This window comes from Parus major, chromosome 2 (genome assembly GCF_001522545.3).
Source record: "Parus major isolate Abel chromosome 2, Parus_major1.1, whole genome shotgun sequence".
Taxonomy (NCBI): domain Eukaryota; kingdom Metazoa; phylum Chordata; class Aves; order Passeriformes; family Paridae; genus Parus; species Parus major.
The window spans coordinates 147,445,493-147,463,841 of NC_031769.1; positions in this window are offsets into that span (position 1 = coordinate 147,445,493).

Below are 18,349 nucleotides of genomic sequence, written 5' to 3' on the forward strand. Positions count from 1 at the left end.
CATAACTAAGAACAAATTCTGAACAATTGTGAAAAAAAAAATCAGTACAAACCTACTGTGGGTTCTGGGATTTGGTTTTCAGTATCTGAGCTCTTGAACTTTCCTAATGAAAATACTAATAACTTTTTAATTCTAAGCTTCAAGCCTCATTGCAGAAAATCATCAATGATATATTCAATTGTAAAATTCACAGAGGGCTTCACAGTTATATAAATCATTCAATTAAAAAGAAAGTGCATTACATGACTGAATCAATGAAATGGAGGTTGAGAGTGGGTTCAGTTTTGAACTTTTATTTAAAAGTACTGCGTGCAGAGGTATTTGCTATTCATTTAAACGCTGAAATAAAATTTTAGGAAATTGCTTTTTTTTGGGCACAATCTAAATAAAAGAGTATAATGAATAATTATTACATACCTTTTCAGTAAGGATTATCCCTGTGTTTCTTAAATGTGTTTTGAACCCTCAGCAATTCAGAATGTGTTTGTTTTTTTTTTTCCTAATGTTGCTAAATCTTTAAATGTATGCATTTGCAACTGTTTCTAAGTGAAGAAATATCAGGGGAATTAGAACTTGATGATCTGGAAGATCCCTTCCAACTCAAGCTGTTCTGTGATTTTATGAATTAGTGGTTTTTGTCTCATTTGAATGACCTTTGGATGACAAAAATATCAGCATTGATTTGTCAGTGAGCAAACACATATTTTCTACCTCAGAATAGTGTGTATAATCCATAAACTCCACCAGTCCTCTACCACTCATCCTCACTGTGCTGCTTTTGGCTATTTCTGGCATTGGTAGAGGCTCACGCAGGAGCTCTCAGAAATTTGGTACCTGATGGTGCCGTCGTTTTCCTTTACCTGTTCATGAGCCTCCCCCGGGCTGTGTTGGAAGGCAGAAGCTGCAGAGTTTGTGCTGTCATACCCCAGAACACCTGCAGTGCTCAAAAGGTCAAATGCTAATTGAGAGAAGCAAAGAAATAAATATATCTATGATTATGTAGGGTATGTGAGCAAGATGGATTGCTCAGTGTGTTACAGGACCCATGGAAAGATGGAAATAAATATGGTCTTCATTGTAATGATTGTGCTTCTATAGCCACAGGCATCAAAAACGTCATTGTGTTTATGTGCTAATAAAATCTTAGCAGTAATTCTCTCTCCATGCACAGAACCTTTGCTACAGTCTGTCCTCTGAATCACCTTTGAGGGAAAAAATTAGTAATTTCATTCCTCCTTAGGGAGGGATAAAGTTTGTGCTGCTGTGAGACTCTTAATATCGGTGTAATGCATGGGTCACTGTGCCCGGGATTTTCTGGAGTGCTTGGGAGCTGCCTCTTTAGGGGTCTGTGGGAGGATAAAGGGATTAGACCAAAAGTTTCAAATCTAATGAGGACCCATTAAAGCTGCATCCCTTGATCATTAGCTTAATAATAATTAAAACCAAAGGAAAATGCTTTTCTATAATATTCACCTGAATCTGTGGAGACTCATCTCCGATTTTTCTGACAAACTCAACCTGACTGGGGCTCCTCTCTCATCTAATGGTGGAAGTGAAACATTTCAGTATTTCTTCTTATAAACAAAATAATCATGATACTGAAATAAATGAATAAACACTAAAGAAAATAAATCTCCTTGGTTCCATTCTTACTGGTGATTGGGCAGCTGGAAAAAGGATATTCAGGTACCATTTGTAGTGAACCTCTCAAATACCTTTTGGAATTCAGAGCAGGGTGGAATGGCAGGTCTTTGACACAGGAACTCTTCTGAATTCAGAGAGCAAAAGTCAGAGCACCACATTTAGCATCCATCCATCCATCCATCCATCCATCCATCCATCCATCCATCCATCCATCCATCCATCTCCAGTGATGTGGATCTGTAATATGGAAAGCTGCAAGCCTGTAAACAGCACTGGTTTGCAAATACAGCATAGAAAAATGGGTTCAGGAGTACACTTGGAGGATTCTCCATCTGAGAGCTGGGGGTGTTCATCCTGGAGAAGAAAAGGCTCCAGGGAGACCTTGGTGCCCCTTCCAGTGCCTAAAGAGGCTACAAGAAAGTTGGAGAGGGATTTTTTACAAGGGCATGTAGTAATAGGAGAAGGGGAAATGACTTCACACTGACAAAGGACAGGTTTAGAGTAGATAACAGGAAAATGTTGTTCCCTGTGAAGGTGGTGAGGCTTTGGCACAGGCTGCCCAGAGAAGCTGTGGCTGCCCCATCCCTGGAAGTGCTGAAGGCTGGATGGGACTCTGAGCAACCTGGGGTCTGTTGGAAGCTGTCTCTGCCCAAGGCAGGGGCTTGGATCTGGATGACCTGTAAGGTCCCTTCCAACTAAACCAATTTTATGTTTCATGATTCTATGATCAGCACGGAACTGGGGCTTTGGGACATTAAGTGAACTTCTGAGCACTCAAGAGCCAACTTTTACCATTGGTGATATTTGAACACCCAACCTCAGCTGAAGGCTGGATCTTGGAAGTGCTCAGCCTCCCCCAGCTGATCCCGGGTTGTCACTGTGAGACAAACCAAGAGAAGTAAATATCAAGAAACAATAGAAGCCACCAGAAAGTGGAGGGGAAGGAAGATATCATTAGAGATTAGGGGTGGAAACACTCAGGTTTTACCTTAAACATGGGATTTGATCTGATGTACATTATCCAAGTAGTCATGGACCTGTTCACTACGGGTAGGGTAATGGATAACTTGTCACCTCACTGGCCTTTGGTGCATTTTAACTCTTTGTTTTCAGCCTTGGCGAAGCTGTGTGTGGCTTTGACTATCATGGAACATCATCTTTGTGTCTAAAAATCGCCTGCATTTTCTATTGCAGCTTAACCTGTGTGAGCACAATTTTCTATAGACCATGATATTCTTCTGGCAGTCATCTCATAAAGCAGGTCAGAGCCTAACCCTCAAACCTCTGTTTTAGGCCAAGAAAATCTCTCTCTCTGCATCCTGTGTGAGAGAGAAGAGGAACCATCTGGGAATCTACTCAATGCATCCATGTTCCCCCGGACATGTAATTGGCTCCTTCCTCTGTGCTGGGGTGGAGCTGTAAATCAAAGCACAGTTATAAAGGTGAATGCTAATGCTGAGTGACACTCACACCCTGAAGGCTGCTAAGCAATAAATAAAGACATTTTTTTTCACCTTACATGATGTTGATGTATAGGCTAATCCCAGATCGGTAATTCTTCTCTCAATCCTGCCTGTGCTTTTCTCTCTGGCTCCAGATGCTGGCATTTTGTTTATGAGGGTCTTGATGGGGTTTATTCTGCTCCTGGGAAGTCTCATCTGTAATTTACTGCAGCCAGATTTGTGAATATGCTTAAGCAAAGTTATTCACACCCAGAACTTCTATTAAGCCTGCAAAAAGGATTTTAATTAGGTATAATGGGGTTCTGAAAGGTCTAATTTGAGACTGCTAGTTTGGTAACTTATTTATTTGTAAGACTATCTCATTATGAAAAAAAAATCAAATAAAATCTTCCTCTATCTACCACAGAATTTTTTACTGTAATAAAAATGTATTTTAAGATTCTTTCTTCCCACAAAATCCTTCTTAATTTTGGAGAGGAAAAGAGCAAAACACCAAACCCAAACATCATGACATTATAATATTTTTGTTTAATAGGTTTTGAGGGTGTTTATTGTAATTTTTATTAAAAAGAAAATCTCAAAGCATTTTGGCCCAAACCCAAAACATTTCATGAAATTTGAGGTACAGAGATTTAGTTTTCAGGTGAGTATCCCCTTGCTTCAATATCAGGGCTCTAATAACCTGATTAAAGCAAGCAAAGGTTCACATAAATGAGATTTTTCAAGCGTCTTGAAATATGGAAACTTTTGGAGGGTGTCTCAGTTTTGGAAGATGGTCATACATTTCCTTTTGGCTGTCACTTCTTCAAAACATTTAAAAGTCTTTTTTTTTTTTTTTTTTTTTTGTGATCCATTCCATAAAAAGAATGTATAGTTTACCTGACATCCTCTGCTCTTTTGGTTGAGATAGAATGTGAGTTGTGTGGTCAGCACTTGTCTCAAATATATCACCCAGGAATATAGTAGATGTATCTAATTTATAAATCTTTTCTATAATATATAATAGGTTACATGGCCATTTGTTATCTGTCTTCCCTTTGTGTCTCATTCATAATTTGATATGATATCACAGAAATAGAATTTTTTGGGTTGAAAGGGAACTTCTGCTGTAGTGCAATTCCACTGCCATGGTCAGGGACACCTTCCACTATCCCAGATACCTTCACACCTCATCCAACCTGGCCTGGAACATTTCCAGGATGAGGAAGCCACATCTGGGAAACTTTTGCCAGTGTCTCACCACCCTTATCTTTCCAAATTTTATTCCTCTTTGTCAGACTCAATCTACGCTCTTTCAGTTTAAAGCTATTGTCCTTTATTCTGTCACTACAGGCCTTGGTAAAACTCTCTCTCCATTTTTCTTACATCTCTCACTTCTCCTTATAGACAGAAAGGCTTCTAAAGCTCTCTCTGGAATCTTCTCTTCTCCAGACTGAACAACCTCAATTCTCAATGACACAGATTTGGCCTTGTTGGATTTCATGAGGTTCTCATGGACTCATTCCTCAAGTCTGTCAAGATCCCTCTGGATGGAATTCTTTTCCTTGAGTGTATCTACTCATCTGAAAACTGTCAGTGTAAAAAATCCTGCTGTCCTTTTCACTGATGAAGATACTGAATAGCACTGGTCCCAGTATGGGACCCAATAAACACCACCTTTAGTGGGTTGGACATTGAGCCATTGGCTATAACTTTTTGGATGTGGCCACCCAGCCAATTCCTTACCCACCTAACAGCCCATCCATCAAAAAACCCCATGTCTCTTCACTTTACAGGTAAGAATGCTGTAGGGAGCCAAATCAAAGGCCTCACAGATGTCATCAGTAGCACACCTTTCTCCACTGATGGAATTCTTCAGCTTGGGAGCAGCTCTGCCGAGGGGTTATAAAGGCTGTGAAAATGAACAGAGGATAAACCAGGCCATAAACCTCTTAAATGTGTGACACAAGAGTGGATTCCATACATTTTTGACTATTAGAAACTGGCCTTAACATGGTGGTAAGAAGAATACAGAGCAATACACACTTGTCCTATACCAATCATATGATTGTCGTGAAACAGAGCAAGAGCTCTGGTGTTGGGCTCTGACCAATTTGAGAGATGTGAAGCATTAGGAAAAACTCAAAAGGCTACAAATCACTGCTGATATTCTTATGAGATATGGGAAGCTGAGAGCCCCAGAAGATTGACTCATAGCTGGCATGTAGGTCCTAAATACTGATTGATATATTGTTTTGCCTGAATGCATCAATGCCAGTAAGAAGGGCAAATCTGAAAATTATGTTATAATTCACTGGGAAGTAGTTACAGCATGACATGTCAACCCTCTTGATTGGACCTGCCATCCAGCAAGCTGTGCATCAGGGTTTTTAATTTATTAAAATGGCTGTTTTATTTTTCCTTTGGAAAGGATTTTCTAAACAGCTCATTTGAAGGATGGTATCAAGTGTCTTTTGCTTCATTAGTTTCTTTCAGCATATACTATATCTCAGAGCTAGACAGGGAATTATAAGGCCATTATAAGGATCATAACTACTGCTGTCAATAAAACACAAGGATGAATTCAGAAAATAATTCCCTGTGGGTTTAATTGGCAAATAAAATTGATATTTTTATGCCCTTTATGGTCTTTTTCTACAGTGGGGATTTAGTTGGGATTACTCTAGACCCAGGTTTCTAAGAAGATGGATCTTTTTCCACACAGAATTTTGTCCTGATAAGAAAAGGGAGAAGTAAGCCATTTTTCTGCCATGTGACCTCTTGATCGGGCCTAAAACTGGGAAATATTTCAGATATTTAGAAACAAGCAACCTGTATATGTCAGCCTGCAGTGATTCTGGCAAGTTTTGTATTTGTTGACTTTTTTGCACAAAACTCAGGATGCCTCTGCTTCTAAGTTTAGGGTCCAAGAAATGGAAAGAAAAATGAGGGACATCTTTGATCTATTCTGCTGTGACATGCTGCAGTGTTTTGGGTGTTTGGTCTTTGGGTTACTCTAGAGGGGAAAATATCATCTTATGTCATATGAGAATGGAGTCAATTAATTTCACTGCTTTACTTAACCTCTGCCACCTGGAACCTGCAATTATAGATACACATTGTTCCTCCTAGTCCAGTATTCTAAGAGTTTTAGTGGAGTACTTTGTTATCCTGACTTTTTCAGAGGGGAAGTATTTGATTATTCTTCTTCCTTTAGAAATATCTTTTACTTATTATTTTATCCTATGTAGTTATCAAGTAATGTACCACAGTAGAAAAAGAAGTTTTAGTTTTGTCAAGAGTTAATGAGCCTAATTCAGATAACATTGATTTAAACATTTCCTCTCTCAAGATTTGCCTCAGGTTTGTCTTTCTGTCCTTTGATCAGCATGGTGACCTGCCTTTGAAACCTCCCTGGTGTACAAAATGCAGAGTTAAAATCCAGATTAACACGTGAGGTGGGGCAGCAAGATCACCGTGTGTTTTCAGAAAGGCGCTTAGCTCCCCATCCCTGCTGTCACTGTGGTGGGACACAGCTCAGCTCAAACCCAGAGTGACTGATCTGCAGCACGAGAACAATGAGATATCAGTAACAAGACTGTGAGCATGAAAACATGAGGGAAGCCATGAAAGGTCAGAAAACTTAAAAAAAGTATTGATTTTATGTAGAACTTCCATAACTCAGTTTCAAGGTGTGAAGGTCAGAAATGCTGGGGGAATCATTGGGTGGGAGATACTTCATCCTGTGATCAGTCAGCTGGAGAGTGAGGCTGGATTGCAGCTAGTAGCTGAGCCCCTGGACTCTTTTATTTTCTCCTTTTTTGTTTTTGAGGTCACACATACAAATCAGATTTTTATAATGAAATGAAAAATTGATGGCAGAGAGAAAAACTGATGTTATACAATCTATCTTCTCCTCTAAAAATGAAATGCTTTAAGGGATTTATATAAGTGTGAAAAAAACCCAGAACAAGCCTCCATATTCTTTTTGGAAAAACGCAGTGTGAAATATCAAGGATCCATTCTGGAGTTATTGTCTTTCCATTATTTCACCACAGAACACCTTCCAAAAAATTACTATACAATGGTAGATTAGAGTTCATATCCCTGCTCACCTCAGGTTTGGGTCTAAACATTTCAGGAGGGATTATTGTGTGTTAGAAATTTTTTTTTCTCATGACATAAGATGTAGTTCTGCTCTTAGGGACAAAACAAGGCTTCGCTGGTCTCCTAAAGGACTTTTCAGGTACATGATTTGAAAAAATGTTTGAACAAAAAGAGGTGTGAATGCAGTGGGTGCCTGAAAATGGAGACACCTCCCTCCTTCCCATTATTTGGCCTTTGATTCTGTGCAAAGATTCAATACTAAGACCAACGTAAAAGCTTTGAAAACACAAATTTTGAGAGCTCAACAGTTTTGCCTCTAAAAAATCTTCCCAGGAATTCAACAGTCCCTCAGATGGGAAAAGTTCTGTTAAAAAAATTCTCAATGCTCCCCTCTTTATGATTGTGGGTACTGCCTCCTGATTTAAGCATGTTTGGCAGAGGTAATGTTGATGACTAATCTTTTTTAACTGCATAAGGCTTCAGTGAGGCTGCTGAACAATGCCAGAGGCAGAATTCATTGGGAGACATTAAATAGTAAAGTTTAATACATTGAAAATGAGTTTTAAATTGATTAAGGCTTATAAACAACACTAGCTTGGGTTTTCAATTTTTTTCCAAGTTTGTTTTTACTTGTTCTTTATGAAAATTAATCTATTTTCTCACATGTCATTTTTTTTCAGTACTTTTTATAGGTTGGCTTGATTGCTGTCAATTCATTTCTTTAATGTAAGCAATTAAACGGTTGATCGTTTTGCTGGCTTTCAATTATCTTCCTGCCTGACAATTGCTCCAGCTGTAAGTAATTTTCCTTCTTTATGTTCATAGTCCCCACCACATCAGCTGTGTCTTGCAGACAATGGGAATGTCAGGTGTTAGCTGAGGTGAAGGAGAGGCAGTGACTGGAGATTTGGCCTCGTGCTTTGTGTACCTGGTCCTTTTTACTGGTGTGAGCAGGGACATGATCCCTTGGATTAAAGGTGGAGTGGCTGAGATGGTGAAAAGGCTTCCCAGCTGGAGGAGGTGACAGCTTGCTGGCAGGCAGTTGGAACAGACCCTGATGCCTTGTTTATAGGGAATTTGCGTGCCCAATATAGAGGATTATTTGGCTTATGATAACACAGGTTTAGGGCTCACTGAAGTGTTTCTTGAGGAACTGAACCTATCTAAGAGCTTTGAGGGAACAAGAAAGAGTGGAAAAAACACAGAGCCCAAGACCTCAAGCTTTGGATGAGGACTAAATTGACATTTCTTGTTCACACTGCTATAGAACCATAGAGTGGTTTGGGTTGGAAGGGACAACTAAAGGCCATCTAGGCCAACCCTCCTGCCATGGGCAGGGGCCTCTTCAACTAGACCAGGTTTCTCAGAGCTCGATCCAATCTTGAATGTTTTCAGGAATCAGGAGTCCAAAACCTCTCTGTGCTATGTGTTCCTTCTTCCCTATTAATAACAGAGCTCCATTACAACACTTGATCTTTCAATTTAGGCTATCCACCTTGAGGTCAGGGGTTGAGCCTTTGTTGTTGAAAACTCTTCCAGGAAAACACTAAAACACTTTTCTGTTTTTCAGAAAAGTTTGTAACCTTTTTTCTTTTTTTTTTTTTTTTTCCATTTATTTCTCTCTTTGGTGTATTGCATATTGCTGGATTTTTTCAGACTACCCTGACGCTACCAGGAACTACCTTCCTCAAAGCAGGAAAATGTTCCTTGCAATGAGAAGGCCTGAACCAAATACCTAATAAAAACCATGGAAAACTGGACTTATGCAAGCTTAATATTTTGATATCTAGTGTTCAGGCAAGTTGTTTACTCTGGTGATTGGAGTCATCACAAGCCCTTATAACTAGAATCATAAGGGCCCCATTACTCTGGTGGTCCCTCTTCCTGGCTCAATTATTTATTTTAGTTCTGTAGGAGTAATAGATTACAGAAAGCACAGTAAAAATATTATCTGGACCTCAACTAATGAATCCAAACTGTTGTGGCAATCCAGCGCCAAACTTGATGACTCCAGAACACAGAGGCATCTGTCCCATCAGGAAAAATACTGTAACAAGGCTAATTAACTGCAGGACTAATTAGCAAAGGATGAGAATTAATACACTTAGCCAGCTTTCTGGGTCTCACCTGTGTATTTTCACAGCATGGAGCTCTGCCCAGAGTCATATCAACATTTCAGAACTAACTTGAGGCTCTCTAATCTGGCACCTCATCCTCTGATGGAAACTCACGTTCCTCCCTCATCTTCCTCCCTCCATTTCTCACCCAAGTGCCACTGCCTGCTGCGATTACTTGAACACCTCCAGCAGTATTTTTCAGGATAAACAACCCCAGAAAATGTCTCCTCATGACAGGAAGCTGTCGATGCTGGAAGCACTGTTCATGTGTTGATGAAGTTCAAGAATCAGCTTATACATAATAAAAATTCAAAGGACATTTTCCTGAGCAGGGTTTCATTATAGGCAAACTTTCCTGTTCCTCCTGTTTTGAAAATGTTTGTGGTATTGTAAATACTTAAATACTGAGCATGAGTATCATGATAACTGAGCTCTGTGGCACTACACAATGTCCTGCAGGCAAAGAGGTTGACAAACTGGAGCTCGAATTTCTCTGAGCTCACAGCAATTAAGAATTAGTTTCACATTAGTATCACAACAACTTTGCTTTTTCTACCTGTGCAAGGCACCGATTACCCTTTCAGTGCTTGCAGAAGACACTGGTGCAGCAGATAACTCTGACTCAAGGGCTGAGGGGAGTTAAAGATAAACTTGTGCTTGAGAGCAATATGTTGTCAAGGAATCCTACTGTCAATCCCCCAGACAGAAGCCCTTTTTCATGAAACTCAGAAAAACAGTTTAAAAGTGTTTGTGAAATCTCACTGAAGAACTTTCACAGTGGGAGTAAACACCCACACCTCTCATCCCAATATGAGAAAACCTATAAAACAATGGGAGGAAAAAGTAAGCAATTCAAGTTGGACCATAGGGGTAACCAGAGGTGATTTATGGGAGTGTTTCACAGCCACAAGTGTGTCATTAGCACACCTCTCACTACCGCATGGGCCATGGGAAAGATTTGCTAGCAGTGGGAGGGAATATACATATAAAATGAAGAAAGATTTTTTTTTTTCTGTCTGCAGTTTTTTAAAAAATAAGGATCTAATTATTGTAAAATAAGACATAAGTTTTACTATGTCAGGCTAATCTGTGAGAAAACGCTGTGGAGACAGTCTGGTAATTTGCAGTACGTTATGACACGTCAAGTGAACACTGTGTGAGATCTATATAGTGAGGAAATAAAGAGAGGTAACACAGCAAAAGCAGAAAGCAGCTGTTTCCAGAGAAGAATCTGTCTCATAGATAGAGTTATCTGTCTGTAAATCGAAGGAGGATCTGACTCCCATCTGTTAATATGTTCAGTGTAATATTCAGTAGTAGGGGAATATTTCATTCATATAACATACAATAACTTTCCCCTTGGAGGTAGCAAAGGAAGCTCTGCCCCTGCCTTGCATTTTGGCAATAGTCAGGTAACTTGCTGTGCTATGAATTGAATGGAGAAATCTGGCTTGCTTTTCTGCTCATGGTTTTTACATAATAAGACTATATTATATATATATATATATATAATGAGACTATACCCATCATTAAAGTAGAATGATTCTGATTCTGATTCCAGTTGGTCCTTGACAATATAAACTGAAATTTCTAATAGGATTGGGAGCACAAATTCCAGCCCTAACATGATAGCATGCCAAGAAGCAGGATATCTGACTTGGGTTGAGGAGAGTTAAAGTCACCAGAGAAAACGGAGCAAGTGTTGTTCACCAAACCATGAAAGTTAATTTTTGGCACCTGGGCAAGAAGCACATTCATCTACTCACTTTGTGATTAAGAAGCACAACAAAAGTATTTTGGGGTTTGATGTTTTGACCACGTGAAACAGGTTCCTCCCAGATGGCAGCATGTGGATCTTACATTAAGACTTTTAATGTTTAGCTTGGCTGAATTCAAAGAGACAGGACAGAGACATTCCAAGTGGAAAAAGGGGCTTCCATCTTTAAAATGAGTGGTTAGGCAAGTTGAGCCATTATGGGGTGACCTGTCTGTAAAACTCCAATGAGACTTGTGTTGTTTTTGCTTTTCTAGGAATGATAGTGCAACAAAACTGGTGGAGGGTTGGGAGAGTAAGACATATGAGGAGTAGCTGAGGGGTCTGTGGGTGTTTGGTTTGGAGAAAAGGAGGCTCAGGGGAGCCTTTAACACTCTCTACAACTCCCTGACAGGATGGTTACAGCATGGTGACATGCAAATTGAAAAACTCTAGAACTTGCAGAGTAGTTATAAGAGTAGTTATGAATTTATTCAGCGCTGAGGTGAATGGGGGATATCTCCTCTGAAAGCATGCACACCTTTGAGCTTTAGCTTTTTCTTTTTATCCTTTACAAACTAGGATTACACAATACGCCTAATACATATTAATTTCCTAACCTCACTTGTCCTCATCGCTTCACATTAAAATTAGCTCCACGCCCCTTTGTGGCTGCTCACTGCTTGTTTTTGGTCAGTTTGGTGGTTGTCTGGGGGTCTTTGGGATAAGGTCAACAATTTTCTTCTTAGTGAACTTTTCACCTTGTCTTCTCGTGCATGCACCTTTTAGTCCTTTGACCACTACTTGGACTTTGATACAGTTCTTTCTGGCATAAGGGTCCAAAGAATCCCCTTATCCTGTGGTGCCTTTGTCCTTGCATCCTGTTTGTGTATTCTAGCTCTTTATCTTATCTTGCAGTCTCGCTTCTTTCTTGCTCTTGTGGGAGCAGTATATGATTTTGTCAGCTCCACCTCTCTTCTGGTCAAGCATTTCTTTATGCTAAATTCCTAATTCTTAATTTCTCTGTTTCAATGGTGGGGGTTTGACACTTCTCCCAGGAAACAAAACAAGTGGAAATGGTCTCAAGCTGCACCAGGAGAAGTCCAGGTTGGGCATCCAAAAGGATTTCTTCACTGGAAAGGTGGTTAAGCACTGGAAAGGGCTGCACAAGGAGGTGGTAGAGTCACCATGCTTGGAGATGTTCCAGATAAATCTGGACGTGGACCTCAGTGCTGTGGTTTAATTAGCATGGTGGTAATCAGTCAAAGGTTGGACTTGACGATCTTGGAGGTCTTTTCCAAACTTAATGATTCTGTGATTCTGGGATATCAGCAGTGATACCAACACATGTCCTCTGGAGATCAGGTTAGCCATTGGAGGATTGCTCATCTTTCTCAAAGGAGAACCCAACATATAAATTTGACACAGCTTGACCCACAGAGTGAAGACCCTCACTTCTTTATATGCTAATTGATAAGCATAAATCATAATAAATGTAATGTTAAACACTTCACTATACACCACATGTCTTCCTAGCTGTGGTTGCAATCTGCTGTAATCACAATTAAAAAGGAATGCAATGAAGACCCCTTCACCACTAATAAACAAAAAGTAATTTGGTATTATAACATTTACTTTGAAGGAGTTTCCAATCTTGGTCACACCTAGTTAATGACATTTATTACCCCAGTGATGGTAAAGCCACTTATCTTTTAACCATACTCAATGCTTCAGTACATGCCTTATACCAAATTATTGTGCTGATTAAATCACAATGGAACTGTCCTCTATCTGTTAGAACATACAAGTATGAGCCCCAAGTGGGAGCAAATAGCCAACTATGGATGTTGATGCCTGATTAGACAGGAACAGCAAGGATTTATTTGTGAAAATAATATTATTAAGGACCAAGACATTTGCCTTCGTGCTTGACAAGATGTCAACATTGTGTTGAACCCCCTGAGTCTGTACTTGCATATGTTGGAAATAGATGTATCTCTGTAAGAACTCTGTGTGATTCTATGTTTACAGAAAACACCACTCTAGAGACATATGATTGCTCTAATAGCTCTATATGTAGTTTTGCCAAACCTATGGGATGCAGCTTTAACGATTCAGTTCCTTCACAACCCACCAATTTCTACAATCCAGCTATGTGCTGTGTCAAGATTCATTGCCTGTCACTGCTGGAGTGAATCTGGAATTGGCAAGAATGTTGCAATACGATGATCTGAGTCCACCACAATAATGAATCATCACAACACACAAAGAACCCAGATTGCCACCCACTGTCATGCAGAGAAGGAACACCATGTCCTGAAAAGACTGAAGAAAGATAGAAAATATTGCTGGTAGGAAACAATTTTTGGATGGCCATCCACAGGAAGTAGAATTTTGAATTGAATGCTTCATCCCATTGTAGTTTTGTTATTTTTGCTTTATTGTGTTTACTGTTTATAACCATCCTGTCTATACTGTAAGAAGATATACCAAATTATATCCATACAACATGTAAACCATATACAATGAATTGGTAACAGCAAATGTTATATGATTAACATTAATTCTGACCCATAAACTAGAAAACCTACCAAATAATTACCTCTGATCTGCAATGTGCCAGATATTTATGACAAAGAGGCAAAAGATAACTGTACTATCACTCAAAGAGTTGGTAATGTGGATTAAGTGTAGTCACAGGGTGAAAGAACTAAAACATGGATGCAGGATATGAGGTGTGGCTGCACCAGTGCCCAGCACAGAGGGACAATCATAGCCCTGGTCCTTCTAGCCACACGATGGCTAACATAGAATTCTAGGATTCCACGGGCATATTCTTGACCAAAATTTGGCCCTCCACTCATGACTGCCATGGAATAAAGAATGAATATTCTCCTTAGCCATCATTTGTTATTAATAATTTTTAAAAAACACATTCTTTATAGTCTTTCACAATAGTGACCATATTAAATTCAAACTGAGCTTTTGGCTTTCTGATGGTCATTCCACCTGAGGTGGAGGCCGTGGGCTTGTGACACAAGGTAGGGTGTGTGGGAAGGGTACTTTGGCATGGCAGAGGGCACAGGGCATCTTTGAGGATGTTTAGGGAAGGAACACACAAGGTGGGACAAGAGAGAGCTGTAGGTCATTGAAAGAGGAACAAGCATAGGCAAAGTGGAGGGGCAAAGGCCTTAAAAAGGCCTTTGTGACCAGGGGTGTCTGCATGGAAAACGCCAGGCCTCTGGTGTTACACTACATTAGGAACAGCGAGAAGGACAACACAGACTCTCTCATGGGTTGTACAAGAGAGCAAAGTTTTTTATCTCTGATTTTCATTTATAGTCAGGTCTGAGAAGGTCTGAGAGGTAAAACTCTCATTGGTTGTTAAACTTACATGTCACTGTCATTGGTCAAGTGGAACATCACCCCTTGACTGTTTCTTGCAAGTAAACAACAAGGATCCTAAACAACACCTGCAAAAGGATGTTGTCCTTCTTCAAGGACTGTTTGGATTGCTCCTTATGCTTCCTCAGGCCACAGTGAGAATCATGTGAGACTTAGTTCCACAGAAGCTCTTTGTTCCATTCTTGCTTTTTTCATTTAGCATTTCATTTAGTTCTGGGATAAGGTGTGGCTGTGCCCACCAGGCCTTTGTGACCCGCAGTGACATCGTGCCCAGAGGCCATTGTGAGGTGAGTTCGTGTTGTGACTGTGGGGGTAAGAAACCCCTGGAGTGGCCACTCCCAGGAGAGCAGCTCTCTGAGGAGGCAGCAGCTTCTCTGGAGGCAGCAGCTCCCCTGGGTGATTGTGGCCAGTGTTCATCAGAGCACTCCCACAATGTCAAAGAAGCAGGAGGCAAATGCCCACGACCAGCCCCGTGAGGGGCAGCCACTGCTGTACCTGCGGCGACAGGTGAGGGCCGGGGATGGAGGGAGAGGCTGCAGTGGGACCTGGGGGAAGCCCTGGGGCACAGACAGCCAGGCCTGGCACCGGTCCTGGATCTGTGGAGAGGCCGGTGCTGGGATGGCCCAGACACAGCAATGTCCCAGAGGCAGCGAGCACAGCTGGGAACCCAGCACAGCCTTGACCAGCACCTGCCTTGGGGCCAGGCCTGGACTTACTGGCATGTGGGGGACACTGTGCCCACACAGCTGCCTCCATCCCACTCCTCCTCCTGCTTCCCACAGGTGAGCCACAGGCAGCCAGAGGCAGCAGCACAGGTCACCTGGACGACCATCACATCCATCCCTGGGGAAAGGCCGACTCTGTTGCCCAGACCCATCCGGTGCCAGAGCCCCACCAGGTCCTGCTCACGCAGGCTTAGGCAGAAGGGTGGGCACTCAGTGCCCCACAGCAGTGTCACACGGCCACAGAGATTGTCGGTGTGTGACTTGCCGCCTCTCCACGGCCCTCTGTTGACACTGGCACCTCCAAGCCAGCTCAGTGGTCAGAGCTCAAGAGCGTCCACTGAGAGTGTGAACCTGCCCCCTCTGCCATCAGCAGCAGCAGCAGCAGCCACCTCTGGATCCTGTACCAGAGGCACAGCACATGCTGTGGGAGCAGCCTGTGCCAGTGTCAAGCTGCCCCCTCTGCCAGCAGCAGCAGCAGCGGCAGCAGCCTCTGTGTCTTTTTCCAGAGGCACAGCACTGTGGGCTGCAGGCCCAATGGCCAGGGGCCAGAGAGAGCCTGTGCCACCTTCTCCATGGGGCCCTGTGGCTGCAGGCAGAGCCAAGGGAACACCTTCCCTGGAGAGCAGAAAGGCAGGGCTCTGGCATGGGTCAGCGGCAAGGCAGGGCCATGGCCTGCCTCCTGTGCAAGCCGCACGCGGCCTGCCGCTCCGCACTGGGACCCAGCCGGCTCCTGGGAAGCACCTGGGGCACTCTGGGACAGAGGAGCTTGTTGAGGTGCAGGAAGGGTATGGTGGCAACATCTACAGCAGACTTTTTGGAGGCCTCAGTCCATCCCTGTCAGAAGACAGGTCCATCATGTCCACCTGCACCCAGGAGCAGCCAAGTGCCCAGCAAGAGGTGGATACAGAGCCCCAGGAGCTGTCTGGTGCATCCAGAGGCTCTGCAGAAGAGACAGGAACGTGCTGTGAGCTCCTGTCTGCTGGCCAGTTGGCAGAGCAGAGCTCTGTCTCTGAAAACTCCCAGCCCTGGGACTCTTCCCTAAAGGAGCTAGAGGAAAAGCGGGAGGAGGAAGAGCTCCCAGCTACAAAGGCTGAAGGAGAGCGGGACAGCTCCCTGCAGAGTGCGTCGCTTGCCCCGTTGAATGAGAACGAGGTACAGGCAGAGACTTCTGCCCTGGCTGGAGATCCCTGGGATGACGGGCACAGCAAGGTCTTCCTCACATCAGAGCCTGAGGAAACCTCAGGCTTCTCAGCTTCTCCTTTGTGTGGAGGCCCCTGTGAGGAGAGGGCAATTTGTCGGCCAGCTGAGCACGCTGCACTTCACAAGCAGCTGTGCCTGGGGCCTGACACTTTGCTGCACCTCATGAGGAAAAAGAGAGAGGAGCTGGAGAAGCTGGAGGAAGACAAAATGTATGCAGAGCTGTTTGGAGACATCTTCACGGACAATGAAGAAAGCTCCATGGCGTCCAGCTGCATCCTCAGGGATCCATCAAGTCCCACCCTGGAACCAGCTGCAGAGCCCTGGGTGCCGCAGAGCGCTTGCAGAGTGACTGGAGGCACCGCAGCGGAGACACAAAACTCCTCAGAGCTTGTGTCTCCTGACCCGTTGGCAGACTCGGGGTCTGACTCTGACGACTCGCTGCCCCTGGAGACTCTTCTGAACGAGCTCCTGGAGAAGTGGGAGCGAGAAGAAGCGGCGGGAGAGAGGGACAGCGAGGTACACAGCCTGTTATCTCTCCCTCCACGAGATGAAGAGTTAGAGCCAGCACCTACTCCTCCGGACAGCGATGTCAGTGATGAGGGGCACAGGGATCCTCTCCCCACGGCACTGCCCGAAGAGGCAGACACGTCTGCGGTTTGCATCTCCATGCCTGCTGTGGATGAGGCCGACGCAGCATGGATGGATGCTGGCTGTGCCCTGGTTGCCCCTTCCCAGGATGAGCTCTGCAGAGCTGAGGCACCAGCAGGGGATTGCCCAGTGCCTGCCCAGCCCCTGGCACGCAGCGCTCCTGCTTGCCCCGCCGGCAGCGCAGCCGTCCCGCAGCCCCCGGCCCCACGGCCATGGCGCTCCATCGCCAAGACGGCCCGGCGGGCTCTGCGCTGGCTCTTCTCCTTCAGCTGCCTCCGGGGGCAGCGAGAGGACTGAGCCCTGTGCCAGGACGATGCCCAAAGATGCTGGCTCAGCCCTTGGACACTCAGCTCTCAAGAGCAGAGGCACGTCCGGGCAGCAACAGCACCAATGGGAGTCACCCACGGGATGCACCAATGGATGGATGGATAGTGCCCGAGGCAACCACTTGCCAAAGGTAGGTCCTGCTGCCTTCCCCAGCCCCTCACCACCTGCCACCAGCAAGGCAGCCTGGTCAGGGAGAGCTGCCTGAGGGAGGATGCCAGCGCTGCCTTGTAGAATCCCACAGAAGCTGACTTTTGGCCTGGGCTTCATTGTGGGGATGCATCCCCACCCTGCCCACAGGCAGGCTGGGTTCAGAGCTGTGAAATGCTCCTTGGACCTTAGCATTGCAGGTAAATGAAGGCTGATCTTCCTTTCTCAGGGCTAAGAAGAAAACGCTTCCCTGGATACCTGCAACGTGGACTGGAGAAGGGTGTTAAGCCCTGATGAACGACCCATGCTCCTCATGTCCACAAGAGCCACATGGGTCCCAGCACAGAGAAGTACAGGACGGGGAAGGCCTGATGAGATGCTGCTGGAGCCAATCATCCTGGATTGTCTCCTGTTTGATGGTTTTCCCACCTCACCCCACCCCATGTCATGTCTCATGACCAACAATCTTCTCTAGCCCACACCACAGTGTACCCCATCTCCCCTTCTCACTGTTTTCTTTCCCATCCCTTTCCTCCTACCCCACAGTTATTGTTAAATAAATTCCCCATTATTAACTTTGGTAGATTGTCTCCTTGGCACTTTAATTCTCACACAGGCCTTTCTCACTGATCACACCTTACCAGGGGCACACATCTGCACACATCAGTTGAGGTGTGGCCTCTCCAGGGCCCAGCACAGAGGGACAATCACCATTCTGGTCCTGTCGGCCACACTATTGCTGACACAGAAGGCCAGGATGTCAACAACCTCCTTACCCACCTGGGCCCTCATCAGCTCACATTTGGCCACTGTTGGCCAGCACCCCCAGGGCCT